Source organism: Rhinopithecus bieti, unplaced genomic scaffold (genome assembly GCF_001698545.2).
Source record: "Rhinopithecus bieti isolate Rb0 unplaced genomic scaffold, ASM169854v2 scaffold_17882, whole genome shotgun sequence".
NCBI lineage: Eukaryota > Metazoa > Chordata > Mammalia > Primates > Cercopithecidae > Rhinopithecus > Rhinopithecus bieti.
This window is the reverse complement of record NW_016809462.1, coordinates 49,749-55,753: the sequence shown is the minus strand read 5'-3', so window position 1 is coordinate 55,753 and position 6,005 is coordinate 49,749.

Below are 6,005 nucleotides of genomic sequence, written 5' to 3'. Positions count from 1 at the left end.
ATCACAAGATTTTTCTCTTTAAGATAAGCAATGGTATTCATATGCTTTCTCTTTAAGGATTAGGAAGACTTACCCTACGCTTTTTTTTCCCTATTGGAAAATAATAACAATATGAATCACAGGTTTCAAGCATTTTGATTCTTAATCTATTTTAATTAATATTCTTTAATAAAGTTAAGAAATTAATTCTTCTCAATGTTAATTAAGATGATGTGCTTCTGGGGATAATGTTGACAGTTTAGTTAAAAATAAAATTCTTCAATCAATCTTAGAGATATTGACTCTAGTAGATCAAGTTCTAAGGATTGGGTGCAATTTCAAAAGCATGAAAAATAAAATAAGGGCAAGGATTGGATCAGTTGAGACCACATTTTATCAAAGACAAAACATGGCTTATGGTGTGACACTGGCAATGACATTAAGTCACATAGGCATATTAGCTACTACTCCTTTTTTAGTCCCTCTATTATACATTATCTATCTATCTGATCATGAATAACAAAATAAGTTTTTTCCTCCTGAAATTTACCATATTTTCCATATAGTAAAATATTCACTTATTAAGGTGAAAAGGATTTTATACCTCTTTCACCAAAATTCCAAGTGTCATTCAGTAGTTGTTTGTTTTTAAAGATGAGAAAACTTGTAACTTGTTCATAGTACATGCCAGGCAAATAGACCTTTTTTTTAGAGACCGGTCCATTCTCTGTTGCCCAGGCTGGACTTCAGTGGTACAATCATAGCTCACTGCAACCTCGAATGCCTGGGCTCAAGTGATCCTCCTGCCTCCATCTCCCAAGTAGCTGGGACAACAGGCATGCGCCACCAAGCCTGGCTAATTGTTAATTTTTTCTTTTTTTGATATGGAGTTTCACTCTTGTTGCCCAGGCTAGAGTGTAGTGGTGTAATCTCGGCTCACTGCAACTTCCGCCTCCCGGGTTTAAGCAATTCTCCTGGCTCAGCCTCCCGAGTACCTGGGATTATAGGCATGCGCCACCACGCCTGTCTAATCTTTGTATTTTTAATAGAGATGGGCTTTCATTGGTCAGGCTGGTCTCAAACTCCTGACCTCAGGTGATCCACCCACCTTGGCCTTTCAAAGTGCTGGGATTACAGGTGTGAGCCACCACATCTGGCTAATTTTTAATTTTTCAATTATTTTTTTGTAGAGATGGGGGGTCTTGCTATGTTGCCCAGAGTTGGTCTCAAGCTCCTGGGCTCAACTAATCCTTCTGTCTTAGGTTCCCAAAGTGTTGGGATTGCAGGCATGAGCCACAGTGCCTGGCTAGACTTTTTATAGTCACAGAAATGCAGAAATTATAAAACCTCAGAAAAAGAAGGGCAGCTGAAGATGATCTTGCTCAAACTCTTTATTTTAGATGAAGAAATGGAAGCCAAAAAAAAAAAAAAATTAAAAAAAAAGAAAAAAAAAAGCACTGAGATTCCAGAGTTTCTCTCACCACATCATAGTCAAGATGTTGTTTTGAGTGTCCTTTTGGCAAAAACCCTACATACACCAGCAAATTTTGTAGGTGCCCCATAGAGAATGCTCTTACTTATTTTCTTGGTTACATGGGATTGTAAAGCTTGAAATTCTTTCAGAGATCATCGAAGTCCAAACTGTTTATATAGAAACGAGAACAGGAAGGCCCTGAGAGGTGAACTGTCTGGTCACGTAGCTAATGAGTGGCAGACTTGAAATTGGAATCCAGCTTTCTTAACTCCCAGGCCAAATATTCTCCGTTCCACCAAGGAGTATGCTATCTCAGTAAAACAGGGAGATCAGTGAGGCTGTTCCCAAGCACAAAATACTGTTACGTAAGGAATTGAAAAGGTGTTGCTTTGACAGCATGAACTTAGCACAGAAGCCTGCAACATCTAGGGATTAGCGGGGCTAATTTTACTTATTTGTTTATCAGCCCAGGATTGGAGCTCCTCTGCAATGTGCAGCTCCGCATTAGCTTTCTGCTTTATTCCGTTTCTGCTTTATACCGTTTCTGTTACCTTGGAGCAAGCTGGACCACAAGGTCAAATAACTTTCCTCGAGGTTATATATTCAGTTATCAGCTCAAACAAGTCGAAACTCAAGGTGTTCTTGGCTAAGTGTAACCCAAGACAAAATAGTAGAGCAGAAAACGTTTCATTTTCAGTATATCCTATTTTTCCCTCTCTGTCTTCTCTGTTATTTTAACATGTGAGTGCTAGGACACATGGAACATGGATATACACAAGAAAGGAGAACCAGGAACTGGGAGTCTAAGTTAGGTGTCAGTAGCAGTTATGTCAACAGTGAGAGGCCAAGACATACACGTGAGTTTGTAGCTAGTTTAAAAGATTGAGTCAGAGGCTAGCTAGGTATTCATGCAAATAGATGAGCAAGGAATAGGAGAAATGGTCCAGGTAGATATTCAGAAAACAAAAACCAATAAGGATTAAAGAGGCAAAACCAAGGCCAGGTGCAGTGGCTCACACCTGTGATCCCAGCATTGTGGGAGGCTGAGACAAATGAATCATTTGAGGTCAAGAGTTTGAGACCAATCTGGCTAACATGGTGAAACCCTGCCTTTACCAAAAATACAAAAATTAGCCAAGTGTGGGGGCACATGCCTGTAGTCCCAGCTACTCGGGAGGCTGAGACCTGAGAATTGCTTGAACCCGGGAGGCAGAGGTTGCAGTGAGCCGAGGTTGCACCACTGCACTCCAGCCTGGGCGACAGAGTGAGATTCTTTCTAAAAAAAAAGAAGAGGCAAAACAAGATAAACTCAGATAAGTAAACAGCAAATTATCACATTATATATCATAAACATATACAATTTTTGTCAATAATATCTTAATAAAGCTGGGGAATACAAGAAAATATATGTCCACACAAAAACTTGTGTACAAATGTTCACAGCAAATGTTCATGATGGCCAAAAAATGGAAACAACCCAGATTTCCATCAACTGATGAAAGGAAGAATAGGGTATATCTGTACAGTAAAGTATCTGGCAATAAAAAGGGAAGAAATGCTGATACCCGCTATAACATGGACATATCTTGAAAATATTATGCTGAGCGCAAGAACACAGTCACAAAAGGTTACATAATATACTATTTCATTTATATGAAATGTGAAGACTAGGCACATTCATAGACACAGAAAGTAGGTTAGTGGTTTCCAGTTACTGGGTTGGGAGTGGGGGAGTGACTGCTAATGGGTATGCAGTTTCTTCTTGGGATGAAGAAAATCTTCTGAATTAGATAATGGTGATAGTTGCACAACTCTGTGAATATCTAAAAACTGATGAATTGTGTACTTTAAAAGGGTGAATTTCATGGTATATGCAGTATATCTCAATAAGGCCATAAGAAGAAGAAGAAGGAGGAGGGGGAGAAGAAGAAGAAGGAGAAGGAGAAGAAGAAGAAGGAGGAAGAGGAGGAAGAGGAGGAGGAGGAGGAGAAGGAAGGAGAAGGAAGAAGAAGAGGAAGAAGAAGAAGAAGAAGAAGAAGAAGAAGAAGAAGAAGAAGAAGAAGAAGGAGGAGGAGGAGGAGGAGGAGGAGGAAGAGGAGGAGGAGAAGGAAGGAGAAGGAAGAAGAGGAAGAGGAAGAAGAAGAAGAAGAAGAAGAAGAAGAAGAAGAAGAAGAAGAAGAAGAAGAAGAAGAAGAAGAAGAAGAAGAAGAAGAAAAGAGGGGAGGAGGAGGAGGAAGGAGAAGAGGAGGAGAAGGAAGAAGAAAAGAAATTCTCAGAAGTGAGGATAACACATTGCTTGAAACCAGGTGATTGCATGTTTTCTGTTAAGGCATAGAAGGGCCTCCTGGTGGTTAATTTGGGATTTGCAGGTAGAAGTTGGTAATACCCTTGGCTGACATAGGGCTTGTGTAGCCTGGAGAAGGCAGGTCCCGACACCAGGCACCCTGTCACATTCAGTCATTCACTCAGTACATATTTTCTGAGTGTCTACTACAAGTGTCAGGTGCAGTGCTAAGTTCTTGACTTTTAGTGACAAATAAATAAAGCTCTTGACCTCCTGAGGCTTCCATTGCTAGAGAAGGCAACAAATGTTAAAGGAATAAATGTAGGTATTCACAAGTGCTTTGAAGTGATAGAAAAGAGACTAGTAATGGTGGTGATGGTGCTGCTCTAGATGGGGTGGTCAGGCTTCTCTGAGTGTCACTTGTGCGGATGCCTGAGTGAAGTGAGTAATAGGTCCCTGAAGTGGTTTCTCCCAAGGCACTAATACTGCCCATCTTGTCCACCTGCTTTGCACATCAGAACACTTCTAGCCCATTGGCAGTTATTTTACCTGCTAGAAAGCCCTGGTTTCTAAGCTTCAGGATGATGAACAACTAAACTAACTGGCTCTTCTATTTGAAGAGACCCATGGTACCTTTCAAACCACTCACTGAGGTAGTGGTAGATGCTTCTTGGTACTTTCCTTCTCTATAGATCATTGGATCATATTGATCACTTAGAGGGAGCAAGTGATGGTTAAGTCAAAATTAGGACTGAAAGACCGAAGAGCTAAAGAATAGGGAGGTAACTACAGCAAAGTCTGCTGGGATTCAGTAAATCTGAGGCAGTTGTTTCCCAATCTTTATATTGCTCCCTCTGCTTTCACTGCCAAGGAAAGAGGAAAAGAACTGTATTAGTTGGGATCTAACCAGAAACACCAAAACTACCTTCAGCATCTAAAACAGGGATTCTGATGGAGGGAACTAGTTAACACAAGTGATGGAGAAGTAGAGAGCCAAATCAGGCTGCATAAGCTTCAGTGAGCGAATCCTGAGGTCAGCAATTATCATCCCTCAGCTGGAAGGAAGTGGCTCTCCCTACGTCTAAGGTACTGAGACCACTTGATCAAAGCTGGAATCATCATGGGTCTGTCTGCTAGAAGGGACGTAAAGAAAATGTAGCTGCTACCAGAGCAACCACTAAAGGCTGGGGACAGGAAGAGGGAAATAAAATACCTTGGGTTGTTCCTGTAACCGCTGTCTTCTAATTCCCACAAGTATTTCCCATGGGTGAAACCCAGTCAGAAGCCAGGTGATATGGGAGTATGGGGAAAGTGGCCTGCAGGGGGCTATGCCCTCTGTGACAGAAAGAAAAAACAGGGTAGGGGTGAGGAATAGATTTGAGGGCACATATGCCCAGGTGTATCGGAGGAGCTGTGAAAGTGTACTGAAATGTTCTTAAGTCTCATGAGCCAAGTTCTGGGTTAGGACCTCTCACAAACATACTCTCAATTAGTCATCACAGAAGTCTTCTTTTGAAAGTAGGAATGAGGGCCGGGCGCGGTGGCTCAAGCCTGTAATCCCAGCACTTTGGGAGGCCGAGACGGGCGGATCACGAGGTCAGGAGATCGAGACCATCTTGGCTAACCCGGTGAAACCCCGTCTCTACTAAAAAAAAAATACAAAAAACTAGCCGGGCGAGATGGCGGGCGCCTGTAGTTCCAGTTACTCGGGAGGCTGAGGCAGGAGAATGGCGTGAACCCGGGAGGCGGAGCTTGCAGTGAGCTGAGATCTGGCCACTGCACTCCAGCCTGGGTGACAGAGCGAGACTCCGTCTCAAAAAAAAAAAAAAGAAAAAAAAAAAAAAAAAAAGTAGGAATGAGTATCACCCTCTTAAAGATTAAAAAAACCCAGGTTCAGAGGGTTTGTGGAATTTGTTCATGGTATGACACTAAGTTAAGTACAGTGAAGTCAGGATTCAAAGGCATCCCTGCCTAATTAGTAACCCTCTTCTCTTTCTATTGTTATATAGATGCATATGAAGAAAAATATATTTATATTTAATCTTTTTGGACAGTTTAAAAAATATATATATATATTGGCCGGCGCAGTGGCTCATGCCTGTAATCCTAGCACTTTGGGAGACGGAGGCAGGTGGATCACGAGGTCAGGAGATCGAGACCATCCTGGCTAACATGGTGAAACCCCGTCTCTACTAAAAAATACAAAAAAAAGTTAGCCGGGCGTGGTGGCGGGTGCCTGTAGTCCCAGTTACACGGGAGGCTGAGGCA